The sequence below is a fragment of the Ranitomeya imitator genome, chromosome 6 (assembly GCF_032444005.1).
Source record: "Ranitomeya imitator isolate aRanImi1 chromosome 6, aRanImi1.pri, whole genome shotgun sequence".
Taxonomy (NCBI): domain Eukaryota; kingdom Metazoa; phylum Chordata; class Amphibia; order Anura; family Dendrobatidae; genus Ranitomeya; species Ranitomeya imitator.
The window spans coordinates 263633942-263649472 of NC_091287.1; the positions used below are offsets into that span (position 1 = coordinate 263633942).

General features: G+C 45.1%; 1 protein-coding gene across 1 annotated transcript in view; it reads right to left on the reverse strand.

Annotated features, from left to right (window-relative positions):
• Positions 1-15531, reverse strand: part of CDH18 (cadherin 18) — a 1182266-nt gene that overhangs the window by 457938 nt on the left and 708797 nt on the right. The gene's annotated exons all lie outside the window — the stretch shown is intronic.

Sequence of the window (15531 nt, forward strand, 5' to 3'; positions counted from 1 at the left end):
TGGGGATGCAAACTTAGAGACCCTCCATAAATACAAATCCTTGTGTAGGGATCAAAAATGAATGGTAACGCTTCCCCTTGGATCTGCTAGAAGCATTGGCTTGCACAAAGCTTTCCATGGAAGCCTTTTTATGAGTTGTCAGTCTTCCTGGTGTTTTACACTGTGATTGTCCCTCCAAATAGGCTGTCCTATACAATGTGATGTAATGACTCCATGGCACTATGGGCAGGCAAGGCCAACTGTGTTTCAAGTCACATTAACCTTCTTTGGCTTTTTCCATCTTCTGTAATATGTAAACTGGTGGAAGGCATCTTTTATTTTTCATGAGAAGTGAATCAAAAATTTTTTTCATTTGCTGCGTTAAGCAAATTCCTACGTTTGTCATGAATTCTATTTACATTATATTGATTTGCTCATCTCTAATATATGTATATAATTTATTTTACTTCCATCTCTCATTAAAATGTATTAAAATTTTAAGGCTTTGTCTTTGTTTCTGTTATTGGAAACAAATATTTGTAAACAAAATAAGTTTAAAGGTAAAGTAATGTTTCCTAAACTGTATTCAATAAATTACACTCAGTTTGCTAACCACTTAGCTGGTCACTATTTCACCTGCCTCTTGTCCTGGCACTGACATAAGGATCAATAAATTCTATTCTCCAGCATTCCTGGAATAAGCATTATATACTGCAGATCGGGTGTTCAAATAATGCAAATAGCCTTTCTTAATAATATTTTTGGTTTGGTGTAAACATTGCTAGCATACTTGACATTACTTTGCAATAAAGATTATTGAATTATTTAGTTTTCCTTTTCTTCCTTTGGATATTCGGTGTATTCAGACTGAGACTTCATGTCCCCTTTATTTTTTAAAATATATTCCCTTTGTGTTCATTTCTTCATTAACTAAGGGTTGGATAACTCATACACACCTTTACATTAAAACAATGCTTGCACGCTAATAGAAAATTTAACTACTTTATATCCACTTGTTTTAAACTTCTTTGCTTCAGTTACAATAAATTGAAATTTAGAATAAATGCATTATGATTTTGTTGATGTTGCTTTAATTACACGGTAAACAAATGAGCTAACGGTAACTTTCAACCTTAATATCATTTACAAACAAATTAGGCATTAAACAGTGATCCCTGTGGATAACTCTCACCATAATTAGAGTAGGAACCATTGACATCCCATCCCTGGACACTGACGTGTAGTAACATACTGAGCTCAGCATTCTATGGTATGCAGAAATAGAACATGTATTATGCACTTGTTAACGGCTTTTTATTTTTAATCATAATATAGCCGAAGAATTTTCCATCCAAAGTCTAATGCAAAACTTGTATTCATATACCTCCGATATAGCATTTGTAATATTTCAAGTAGCTGATAAGGTTATATATATATATTACCTATTATAATATGTAACTTAGGTAACATATTATAAGATTTGATTACATGAAATATATTAGTAGATACAATTGTATATAATATATTATATTAAATATAACATTATGTTACCTTACCCATTATAATATATTACTTAAGTAATATATAACAATATATAATATATTACCTTAGTTATATTTTCTAAATTATAAATTTATAAAAATATAAACACGCATATAGATCAGCAAGGTTGGTTATTATTCATGTATAAATGTTTTTCATATATGTATACAGTACAGAGCAAAAGTTTGGACACACCTTCTCATTTAAAGATTTTTCTGTATTTTCATTACTATAAAAACTGTGCATTCACACTGAAGGCATCAAAACTATGAATTAACATGTGGAATTATATACTTAAGGAAAAAGTGTGAAACAACTAAAATTATGTCTTATATTCTAGGTTCTTCAAAGTAGCCACCTTTTGCTTTGATGACTGCTTTGCACACTCTTGGCATTCTCTTGATGAGCTTCAATAGGTAGTCAGCGGGAATGGTTTTCACTTCACAGGTGTGCCCTGTCAGGATTAATAAGTGGGATTTCTTGCCTTATAAATGGCGTTGGGACCATCAGTTGTGTTGTGCAGAAGTCTGGTGGATACACAGCTGATAGTCCTACTGAATAGACTGTTAGAATTTGTATTATGGCAAGAAAAAAGCAGCTAAGTGAAGAAAAATGAGTAGTCATCATTACTTTAAGAAATGAAGGTCAGTCAGTCAGAAAAACTGGGAAAACTTTGAAAGTGTCCCCAAGTGCAGTAGCAAAAACCATCAAGCGCTACAAAGAAACTGGCTCACATGAGGACCGCCCCAGGAAAGGAAGACCAAGAGTCACCTCTGCTTCTAAGGATAAGTTTATCCGAGTCACCAGCCTCAGAAATTGCAGGTAAACAGCAGCTCAGATTAGAAACCAGGTCAATGCCACACAGTTCTAGCAGCAGACACATCTCTACAACACTAAGAAGAGACTTTGTGCAGCAGGCCTTCATGGTAAAATAGATGCTAGGAAACCTGTTGTGAATTCTGTGGTCAAGCTCCCTCCTGTGGTCAGGAGTAGTACTGCGGCTGGTTCTGTCTATGAGCTTCCTCTGGTGGATGTGAGTGGGGCTGCGGCTTCTGAGTTTCCTTCCTCAGGTGACGAGGTTAAGTCGTTAGGTGCTGCTCTATTTAACTCCACCTAGTTCTTTGTTCCTGGCCTCCAGTCAATGTTTAATACACGACATGAGTTACTCTCAAAAACAAAGAGGAGTCTCAAACCTAGATACTCGATAAAATCATAAAGCTTTATTAATAAAATTTAAAAACACAATACAAAAAAGGTGCTGGAATATACCAAGAAAAAGGGACACAAAGTCATGGGAATCCACACACCGAACCCAATACGTACCATAGCCCTGTACCAGAGCAATACTGAGGGTAAACAATGTCCCAATAAACTCTACTGCTGGGTCCAATAAACCAGTGTGCTAGATGAATGCTGCTACACGCAATACATACATAGTCATGTGCACATAAGGTGCCCCAATACATATAACGCAGAAGAAACTGGCAGGTACATACCACTGTGTGGATCGGCGTGGAGTCCCGGACGTCCCTCTGCCCCTCCAGTCAATGTTCCAGTATTGGTCTTGCTCTCTCCTGGATCGTTCTTGTGGCCTGTGTTCACTGCATAAGCTAAGTTCTGCTTGTGTTACTTTTGTTTGCTATTTTTTCTGTCCAGCTTGCTATATTGGTTTTTCTTGCTTGCTGGAAGCTCTGGGACGCAGAGGAAGCACCTTCGTACCGTTAGTCGGTGCGGAGGGTCTTTTTGCGCCCTCTGCGTGTTGTTTGTAGGTTTTTGTGCTGACCGCAAAGCTATCTTTCCTATCCTCGGTCTATTCAGTAAGTCGGGCCTCACTTTGCTAAAACCTATTTCATCTCTGTGTTTGTATTTTCATCTTTACTCACAGTCATTATATGTGGGGGCTGCCTTTTCCTTTGGGGAATTTCTCTGAGGCAAGGTAGGCTTATTTTTCTATCTTCAGGGCTAGCTAGTTTCTCAGGCTGTGCCCGAGGCGCCTAGGTCTGGTCAGGAGCGCTCCATGGCTACCTCTAGTGTGGTGTGATAGGATTAGGGATTGCGGTCAGCAGAGTTCCCACGTCTCAGAGCTCGTCCTATGTTATTATTAACTATCAGGTCACTTTGTGTGCTCTTAACCACCAGGTCTATTGTGTTTCTGAATCACCAGTTCATAACAGAAACCACTGCTAAGGACAGGCAACAAGCAGAAGAGACTTGTTTGGTCTAAAGAACACAAGGAATTGACATTAGACCAGTGGAAATCTGTGCTTTGGTCTGATGAGCCCAAATTTGAGATCTTTGGTTCCAACCACCGTGTCATTTTGCGACGCAGAAAAGGTGAACAGATGGACTCTACATGCCTGGTTCCCACCGTGAAGCATGGAGGAGGAGGTGTGATGGTGTGGGGGTGCTTTGCTGATGACACTGTTGGGGATTTATTTAAAATTGAAGGCATACTGAACCAGCATGGCTACCACAGCATCTTGCAGTGGCATGCTATTCCATCCGGTTTGCGTTTAGTTGGACCATCAGTTATTTTTCAACAGGACAATGACTCGAAACACACCTCCAGGCTGTGTAAGGGTTATTTGACCAAGAGGGAAAGTGATGGGGTGCTATGCCAGATGACCTGGCCTCCACAGTCACCAGACCTGAACCCAATCGAGATGGTTTGGGGTGAGCTGGTCCGCAGAGTAAAGTCAAAAGGGCAAACAAGTGATAAGCATCTCTGGGAACCCTGTTATGATAGGCAATTCAGTAACACAATGTACATAGCGATCAGAGCACATACAGTGATCTGACAATAACCCAAAATAATAGAACGAGCTCTGAGACGTGGAAACTCTGTAGACCGCAATTCCTGATCCTCTCCAAACACAACTAGAGGCAGCTGTGGATTGCGCCTAACGCTCCCTATGCAACTCGGCACAGCCTGAGAAACTAACTAGCCTGAAGATAGAAAAATAAGCCTACCTTGCCTCAGAGAAATACCCCAAAGGAAAAGGCAGCCCCCCACATATAATGACTGTGAGTAAGATGAAAAGACAAACGTAGGGATGAAATAGATTCAGGAAAGTGAGGCCCGATATTCTAGACAGAACGAGGATAGGAAAGATAACTTTGCGGTCTACACAAAACCCTAAAGAAAACCATGCAAAGGGGGCAAAAAGACCCTCCGTACCGAACTAACGGCACGGAGGTACACCCCTTGCGTCCCAGAGCTTCCAGCAAAACAAATAGACAAGCTGGACAGAAAAAATAGCAACAAATAGCAAAGAAGCACTTAGCTATGCAGAGCAGCAGGCCACAGGAATGATCCAGAGAAACACAAGTCCAACACTGGAACATTGACAGGAAGCATGGATCAAAGCATCAGGTGGAGTTAAGTAGAGAAGCAGCTAACGACCTCACCAGATCACCTGAGGGAGGAAACTCAGAAGCTGCAGTACCACTTTCCTCCACAAACGGAAGCTCCCAGAGAGAATCAGCCGAAGTACCACTTGTGACCACAGGAGTGAACTCTGCCACAGAATTCACAACAGTACCCCCCCTTTGAGGAGGGGTCACCGAACCCTCACCAGAGCCCCCAGGCCGACCAGGATGAGCCACATGAAAGGCACGAACAAGATCGGGAGCATGGACATCAGAGGCAAAAACCCAGGAATTATCTTCCTGAGCATAACCCTTCCATTTAACCAGATACTGGAGTTTCCGTCTTGAAACATGAGAATCCAAAATCTTCTCCACAATATACTCCAATTCCCCCTCCACCAAAACCGGGGCAGGAGGCTCAACAGATGGGACCATAGGTGCCACGTATTTCCGCAACAATGACCTATGGAATACGTTATGTATGGAAAAAGAATCTGGAAGGGTCAGACGAAAAGACACAGGATTAGGAACCTCAGAAATCCTATACGGACCAATAAAACGAGGTTTAAACTTAGGAGAGGAAACCTTCATAGGAATATGACGAGAAGATAACCAAACCAGATCCCCAACACGAAGTCGAGGACCCACACGGCGTCTGCGATTAGCGAAAAGTTGAGCCTTCTCCTGGGACAAGGTCAAATTGTCCACTACCTGAGTCCAAATCTGCTGCAACCTGTCCACCACAGTATCCACACCAGGACAGTCCGAAGACTCAACCTGTCCTGAAGAGAAACGAGGATGGAACCCAGAATTGCAGAAAAACAGCGAAACCAAGGTAGCCGAGCTGGCCCGATTATTAAGGGCGAACTCAGCCAAATGCAAAAAGGACACCCAGTCATCCTGATCAGCAGAAACAAAGCATCTCAGATATGTTTCCAAGGTCTGATTGGTTCGTTCGGTCTGGCCATTAGTCTGAGGATGGAAAGCCGAGGAAAAAGACAAGTCAATGCCCATCCTACCACAAAAGGCTCGCCAAAACCTCGAAACAAACTGGGAACCTCTGTCAGAAACAATATTCTCTGGAATGCCATGCAAACGAACCACATGCTGGAAGAACAAAGGCACCAAATCAGAGGAGGAAGGCAATTTAGACAAGGGTACCAAATGGACCATCTTAGAAAAGCGATCACAGACCACCCAAATGACTGACATCTTTTGAGAAACGGGAAGGTCAGAAATAAAATCCATAGAGATATGTGTCCAAGGCCTCTTCGGGACCGGCAAGGGCAAAAGCAACCCACTGGCACGAGAACAGCAGGGCTTAGCCCGAGCACAAATCCCACAGGACTGCACAAAAGTACGCACATCCCGCGACAGAGAGGGCCACCAAAAGGATCTAGCCACTAACTCTCTGGTACCAAAGATTCCAGGATGACCAGCCAACACCGAACAATGAAGTTCAGAGATAACTCTATTCGTCCACCTATCAGGGACAAACAGTTTCTCCGCTGGGCAACGATCAGGTTTATTAGCCTGAAATTTTTGCAGCACCCGCCGCAAATCAGGGGAGATGGCAGACACAATTACTCCTTCCTTGAGGATACCCGCCGGCTCAGATAAACCCGGAGAGTCGGGCACAAAACTCCTAGACAGAGCATCCGCCTTCACATTTTTAGAGCCCGGAAGGTACGAAATCACAAAGTCAAAACGGGCAAAAAACAACAACCAACGAGCTTGTCTAGGATTCAAGCGCTTGGCAGACTCGAGATAAGTCAAGTTCTTATGATCAGTCAATACCACCACGCGATGCTTAGCTCCTTCAAGCCAATGACGCCACTCCTCGAATGCCCACTTCATGGCCAGCAACTCTCGGTTGCCCACATCATAATTTCGCTCAGCAGGCGAAAACTTCCTGGAAAAGAAAGCGCATGGTTTCATCACTGAGCAACCAGAACCTCTCTGTGACAAAACAGCCCCTGCTCCAATCTCAGAAGCATCAACCTCGACCTGGAACGGAAGAGAAACATCTGGTTGACACAACACAGTGGCAGAAGAAAAACGACGCTTCAACTCTTGAAAAGCTTCCACAGCAGCAGAAGACCAATTGACCAAATCAGCACCCTTCTTGGTCAAATCGGTCAATGGTTTGGCAACACTAGAAAAATTGCAGATGAAGCGACGATAAAAATTAGCAAAGCCCAGGAACTTTTGCAGACTTTTCAGAGATGTCGGCTGAGTCCAATCATGGATGGCTTGGACCTTAACCGGATCCATCTCGATAGTAGAAGGGGAAAAGATGAACCCCAAAAATGAAACCTTCTGCACACCAAAGAGACACTTTGATCCCTTCACAAACAAAGAATTAGCACGCAGGACCTGAAAAACTGTTCTGACCTGCTTCACATGAGACTCCCAATCATCCGAGAAGATCAAAATGTCATCCAAGTACACAATCAGGAATTTATCCAGGTACTCACGGAAGATGTCATGCATAAAGGATTGAAACACTGATGGAGCATTGGCAAGTCCGAACGGCATCACTAGATACTCAAAATGACCCTCGGGCGTATTAAATGCAGTTTTCCATTCATCGCCTTGCCTGATTCTCACCAGATTATACGCACCACGAAGATATATCTTAGTGAACCAACTAGCCCCCTTAATCTGAGCAAACAAATCAGATAACAAAGGCAAGGGGTACTGAAATTTAACAGTGATCTTATTAAGAAGGCGGTAATCTATACACGGTCTCAGCGAACCATCCTTCTTGGCTACAAAAAAGAACCCTGCTCCTAATGGCGACGATGACGGGCGAATATGTCCCTTCTCCAGGGATTCCTTCACATAACTGCGCATAGCGGTGTGCTCAGGCACGGATAAATTAAACAGTCGACCTTTTGGGAATTTACTACCAGGAATCAAATTGATAGCACAATCACAATCCCTATGCGGAGGCAGGGCATCGGACTTGGGCTCATCAAATACATCCCGGTAATCAGACAAGAACTCTGGAACCTCAGAAGGGGTGGATGACGAAATTGACAGAAATGGAACATCACCATGTACCCCCTGACAACCCCAGCTGGACACCAACATGGAATTCCAATCCAATACTGGATTATGGGCTTGTAGCCATGGCAACCCCAACACGACCACATCATGCAGATTATGCAACACCAGAAAGCGAATAACCTCCTGATGTGCAGGAGCCATGCACATGGTCAGCTGGGTCCAGTATTGAGGCTTATTCTTGGCCAAAGGTGTAGCATCAATTCCTCTCAATGGAATAGGACACTGCAAGGGCTCCAATAAAAACCCACAACGTTTAGCATAATCCAAGTCCATCAAATTCAGGGCAGCGCCTGAATCCACAAACGCCATGACAGAATACGACGACAAGGAGCATATCAAGGTAACGGACAGAAGAAATTTTGACTGTACAGTACCAATGGCGGCAGACCTAGGGAACCGCTTAGTGCGCTTAGGACAATCAGAGATAGCATGAGTGGAATCACCACAGTAGAAACACAGCCCATTCAGACGTCTGTGTTCTTGCCGTTCAACTCTGGTCATAGTCCTATCGCACTGCATAGGCTCAGGTCTAATCTCAGGTAATACCGCCAAATGGTACACAGATTTACGCTCACGCAAGCGTCGACCGATCTGAATGGCCAAAGACATAGACTCATTCAAACCAGCGGGCATAGGAAATTCCACCATGACATCCTTAATGGCTTCAGAGAGACCTTTTCTGAAAATGGCTGCAAGCGCAGATTCATTCCATTGAGTGAGCACGGACCATTTTCTAAATTTCTGGCAATATAGCTCTATCTCATCCTGAGCCTGACAAAGAGCCAGCAAATTTTTTTCTGCCTGATCTACTGAATTAGGCTCATCGTACAGCAATCCAAGCACCAGGAAAAATGCATCGATATCACTCAATGCAGGATCTCCTGACGCAAGAGAAAATGCCCAGTCCTGAGGGTCGCCACGCAAAAAAGAAATGACGATCCTAACCTGTTGCGCTGGGTCACCAGAGGAGCGAGGTTTCAAAGCCAGAAACAGTTTACAATTATTCTTGAAACTCAGAAATTTAGTTCTATCTCCAAAAAACAAATCTGGAAAAGGAATTCTCGGTTCTAACAAAGAATTCTGAACCACAAAATTTTGAATATCTTGAACTCTTGCCATGAGCTGATCTACACATGAAGACAGACCCTGAACCACCCAAATGTCTAGGGGAAAAAAAAGACAAATCGCAGTGCAAAGGAAAAAAAATGGTCTCAGAACTTCTTTTTTCCCTCTATTGAGAATCATTAGTACTTTTGGCTTCCTGTACTGTTATGATAGGCAATTCAGTAACACAATGTACATAGCGATCAGAGCACATACAGTGATCTGACAATAACCCAAAATAATAGAACGAGCTCTGAGATGTGGAAACTCTGTAGACCGCAATTCCTGATCCTCTCCAAACACAACTAGAGGCAGCTGTGGATTGCGCCTAACGCTCCCTATGCAACTCGGCACAGCCTGAGAAACTAACTAGCCTGAAGATAGAAAAATAAGCCTACCTTGCCTCAGAGAAATACCCCAAAGGAAAAGGCAGCCCCCCACATATAATGACTGTGAGTAAGATGAAAAGACAAACGTAGGGATGAAATAGATTCAGCAAAGTGAGGCCCGATATTCTAGACAGAACGAGGATAGGAAAGATAACTTTGCGGTCTACACAAAACCCTAAAGAAAACCACGCAAAGGGGGCAAAAAGAACCTCCGTACCGAACTAACGGCACGGAGGTACACCCCTTGCGTCCCAGAGCTTCCAGCAAAACAAATAGACAAGCTGGACAGAAAAAATAGCAACAAATAGCAAAGAAGCACTTAGCTATGCAGAGCAGCAGGCCACAGGAATGATCCAGAGAAACACAAGTCCAACACTGGAACATTGACAGGAAGCATGGATCAAAGCATCAGGTGGAGTTAAGTAGAGAAGCAGCTAACAACCTCACCAGATCACCTGAGGGAGGAAACTCAGAAGCTGCAGTACCACTTTCCTTCACAAACGGAAGCTCCCAGAGAGAATCAGCCGAAGTACCACTTGTGACCACAGGAGTGAACTCTGCCACAGAATTCACAACAGAACTCCCTCAAGATTGTTGGAAGACCATTTCCGGTGACTACCTCTTGAAGCTCATCAAGAGAATGCCAAGAGTGTGCTAAGCAATCATCAAAGCAAAAGGTGGCTACTTTGAAGAATCTAGAAGATAAGACATATTTTCAGTTGTTTCACACTTTTTTGCTAAGTATATAATTCCACATGTGTTAATTCATAGTTTTGATGCCTTCAGTGTGAATTTACAATTTTCAGTAATGAAAATACAGAAAAATCTTTAAATGAGAAGGAGTGTCCAAACTTTTGGTCTGCACTGTATATATATATATATATATATATATATATATATATGTATATACAGTTTATATACTGCTCAAAAAATAGAGGGAACACTAAAATTCTGCATCCTAGATATCGCTGAATGAAATAATCCAGTTGTAAATATTTATTCATTACATAGTGGAATGTGCTGAGAACAATAAAACCTAAAAATGATCAACATAAATCACAACTAATATCCCACGGAGGTCTGGAGTTGGAATGATGCTCAACATCAAAGTGGAAAATGAAGTTACAGGCTGATCCAACTTCAGTGGAAATGCCTCAAGACAAGGAAATGATGCTCAGTAGTGTATGTGGCCTTCACGTGCCTGTATGAGTTCCCTACAACACCTAGGCATGCTCCTGATGAGGCGGCAGATGGTCTCCTGAGGGATCTCCTCCCAAGTCTGGACTAAAGCATCCGCCAACTCCTGGACAGTCTGTGGTGCAATGTGACATTGGTGGATAGTGTGAGACTTTATGTCCCAGATGTGTTCAATTAAATTCAGGTCTGGGAAACGGGCGGGCCAGTCCATAGCTTTAATGCCTTCATCTTGCAGGAACTGCTGACACACTCCAGCCACATGAGGTCTGGCACTGTCCTGCATTAGGAGGAATCTTGGGCCATCTGCATGAGAATATGTTCTCACAAGGGGTCTGAGGATCTCATCTCGATACCTAATGGCAGTCAGGGTACCTCTGGCAAGCATATGGAGGGCTGTGCGGCCCTCTTAGAAAATGACACCCCACACCATTACTGACCCACTGCCAAACCGGTCATGCTGAATGATGTTGCAGGCAGCAGACCACTGTCCACAGTGTCTCCAGACTCTGTCACATCTGTCACATGTGCTCAGTGTGAATCTGCTTACATCTGTGAAGAGCACAGGGCGCCAGCTGCTAATTTGCCAATCCTGGTGTTCTGTGGCAAATGCCAAGCATCCTACACGGTGTTGGGCTGTGAGCACAACCCCCATCTGTTGATGTCGGGCACTCAGACAATTCTCATGGAGTTGGTTTCAAACCGTTTGTGCAGACACTTGCACATTTGTGGCCTGCTGGAGGACATTTTGCAGGGCTCTTGCAGTGCTCCTCCTGTTCCTCCTTGCACAAAGGCTGAGGTAGCAGTCCTGCTGCTTGGTTGTTGCCCTCCTATGGTCCCCTCCACATCTCCTGGTGTACTGGCCTGTCTCCTGATAGCGCATCCAGCCTCTGGACGCTAAGCTGACAGACATAGCAAACCTTCTTGCCTCAGCTCACATTGATGTGCCATCCTGGATGAGCTGCACTGCCTTAGCCACTTGTATGGGTTGTAGAGTCCACGAGTGTGAAAGCACAACCAACATTCAAAAGTGACCAAAACATCAGCCAGAAAGCATTGGTACTGAGATGTGGTCTATGGTCCCCACCTGCAGAACCACTCCTTTATTGAGTGTGTCTTGATAATTGCCAATAATTTCCATCTGGTGTCTATTCCATTTGCACAACAGCATGGGAAATTGATTGTCAAACAATGTTGCTTCTTAAGTGGACAGTTTGATTTCACAGAAGTTTGATTTACTTGGAGTTATATTCTGTTGTTTAAGTGTTCCCTTTATTTTTTGAGCAGTGTATATATATCTATATATATAATTGTCTAAGGGTTTTTCCATCTGTCTGTCTTTCTGTCTGTCTGTCTGTCTGTCTTTCTGTCTGTCTGTCTGTCTGTCCTGGAAATCCCACGTCTCTTATTGGTCGAGGCCGCCAGGCCTCGACCAATCAGCGACGGGCACAGTATCGACGTAGAAATCCCACGTCTCTGATTGGTCGAGGCCGCCAGGCCTCGACCAATCAGCGACGGGCACAGTGATGATGATGTCATAAATTACATAGACATCCCGCGTCTCTGATTGGTCGAGGCCGCCAGGCCTCGACCAATCAGCAACGGGCAGAGCGACGATGATGTCATAAAGGACGTAGAAATCCCACGTTTCTGATTCAGCGACGGGCACAGTATCGACGTAAATATAATGGTTGCCATAGCGACGATGTCATAAAGGTTGCTTCGACCAATCAGCGACGGGCACAGTCTGCCGCGAATTCTGGAATCATCATTGTCCATATACTACGGGGACATGCATATTCTAGAATACCCGATGCGTTAGAATCGGGCCACAGTCTAGTATATATATATATCTATATATATATATATATATAGTATTTACACTAGAATATGATCCCACCTTACTGATGTCTATACCTGCGTTATGTTAAAATATATATTGTATGTGTTAGGTCTCGAGTTCCCGCTTCTGCACAGGGGGAATCTCGAGCCATCTCCGCTGCGGTCTCCCATTCTTACACAGTCGCAGTGGAGTCTGCTCAGCAGGGACGTCGGTCCCAGCGTCTTGCTCAGTCTCACTCTGTACAGAGAGTCACTGCTGCTTCTTCAGCTTCTGCCATTAAAGCCAGTGCTGGTCAGCAGCGAGCGGACTTCTCTGGGACTAAGTCCTTGTCTGCACACACTGAGCATGCCCAGGGCAAGATCTCCCGTTGGAGATCGAGGGTCATGTGCTCAGGCCCTGCAGCACATTCCATTGGTCCTCTTGGCAGGTCTTGGAAGGGCAAAGTTTCTGTGGCCACTTCCTGTGCTGCAACTATATAAACTGCGCTTGACCGCACGGCCATGCGCTAGTGTACATTTGCATATGTGTGTTTGTTGTGAGTGCAAGTCGTCCTTGGATACCCCTTCCCTATTGAATGTCTGTTCGCGGAAGGTGTATGGTTGCTATCTAGCGCCCGACTTATCCTACAGCACGAATCACACATTACAGCGTCCAGTTGCTGTGACCGCCAGTACGGCGCCGTGCACTTCCTCTGTGCTTTCCTTACCCAAGCCTGGGTGGTTAGTGGCGTTCGTCAGTGCGGCACCGCATGCACTCTTGTGCCCTAATATTGTTATTCAGCTTCCTTACACACCCAGTTGCGGTGTTGTGCCAGCAAGGGTCTAATCGGACTTCAATCCTAGTTGGGGTTGAGTTCGCTGACTACTTGCTCGCGTTCTATGTGCGGTACCGCGATCCTGTGACGCAACAGGATCGCTTCCTTCACGCTGGGTGAAGTTTAACCCACGTGTGTATACTTATGAGTACCGCCATATAGTCCGTCATTACTTGGCAGCAGGTTCTATCTCTGCACGGTGGACCCTGGGCTGCGAACGCACCATACTCTATCTGTCTTTGTATTTGGTGCGTTCCGCTAGCCCTAACATTACACTAGCGCCAGGGTCTGGCTAGTAATGACGGACAAACAGCAATCCTTGCGGTATATCCAGCAGCTGGAGGGTAGGTTGGCGGCTCTTGAGAGCGCAACCTCAGCTGTGGATGTTACCGCAGTTGCTGTACAGGCTGCTAGCGTGGCTGCAGCAACCCTGTCCATTGCCACCCCTGCTCCGACATTTTCTCGCCTCCCGCTGCCAGAAAAATTTTCTGGTGATAGCAAATTTTTTAGGGGATTTGTGAGTCAGTGCTCTATTCACCTCGAGCTCCTGGCTGCACGTTTTCCCACAGAGCGGGCTAAGGTGGGATTTATAGTGTCTCTCTTGTCGGACAGGGCGTTGGAATGGGCTACGCCGCTGTGGGAGCGTGGCGATCATGTGGTGCAGAGTGCTCCGCTGTTTCTGAGCACTCTGAAACAGGTCTTTTTAGGACCTCAAGTCACCCATGATACTGCGCTCCAACTGCTGGCATTAACTCAGGGTGAGTCCTTGGTCAGTCAGTTTGCCGTCCAATTCCGCACTTTAGCTTCTGAGCTGGATTGGTCGGATAAAGCTCTTATCCCCATATTTTGGAGGGGCCTGGCTGACCACGTTAAGGACGCTCTGGCCACTAGGGAGATTCCTGCCACACTGGAGGAGTTAATAACTGTCTCCACTCGAATTGACCTCCGTTTTAACGAGCGGAGGTTAGAGCGAGCCCAGTGTAGGCAGAGGTTTCGGCTGGCTCCTACCTTCGCCAAACCTCTGGAATCTCCGGTCCTGGTTCCTGAGTCACATGAGGCCAGGGAAGTGTCACAAGCGGGATCTAAGTCCCGGACCGCTTGTGCACTCAAGGTCTGTCATGTTTGCCAGCAGTCAGGACATTGTAGCATGGCTAAAGCTTGTATAGTCGATGGGAGGTATGTATCACAGAGAAGGCTTGCCGCTGTGATGCAACCCGGAGTGTTTTGTTTAATACACATAAGGCAATAAGGAATTGTTTAGGATGTTTGGGTCCGGGTTACGGGTAGCTATGAGAGATGGGAGGGTCTGGCTACCCATATACCTCACCCCTGGGTAAGGGGCATAACCATGCCTATTTATGTTTGTTTCAGGACCTGTGGTGATGTCATAGCCACATGTCTAATCATGTGACGTTACTTCACCAATGGGTGTGGTTTCAGGCTACTTAATGGAGATGTGTAGCACATGGTGAGAGAGTGTGTTTGGAAGTCTGCCAGGGTGGACAGACTTCCATGTGTCCTGGCTGGACACTGCATAGTGGCCTGTGTGTTGGACGGTTCCAAGTGGGGACAGACATCCTGAACAACACACAGAGACCATCTTTAGGCTGGAGAGCCTACGTGCTGGACATAGCACGGCCTGTATGCCCACAGACGTGAGAGAGAGCGGAGCTCTATTATGGACATTGAGGAAACATCGATCTGATGTAAGACTGTTTACCTGTTGTTCCTGTCTTGCTGGTTTATGGAGCAATAAACCTGAGAACTTTTAAAGAAACGTGTCTCCTGAGTGTCACCCGCCGCACCTAAGCGAGTGTCCCCTAGACCCGTAACGGGTGAAACGCTACAACATCTAGCCACCAGATGTCCTCAGCGGTCGAGGAAATATCAGCGTCTAGTGGTAGTAGGTGGAGGTACACTAGACACGGCGACGTTTGCCTCTAAATTGTCCTTTAAGGGGACAATTACTATAGGCTCATTCTCCCACTCGGTAGAGCTCTGTGTGGATTCTGGGGCGGAGGGCAATTTTATGTCTTCTGCCTTCGCCCAACGTCACGCAATACCCCTGGTTATGCTAGCTCAACCAGTAACAGTACGAGTGGTGAATGGGTCGACACTGCCCTCACAGATTACACACCAGACCATCCCTTTTACTCTGTCTATGTCACCATCTCATCAGGAGATAATATCTCTGCTCGTCATTCCTGAGGGAATTGATGAGGTCC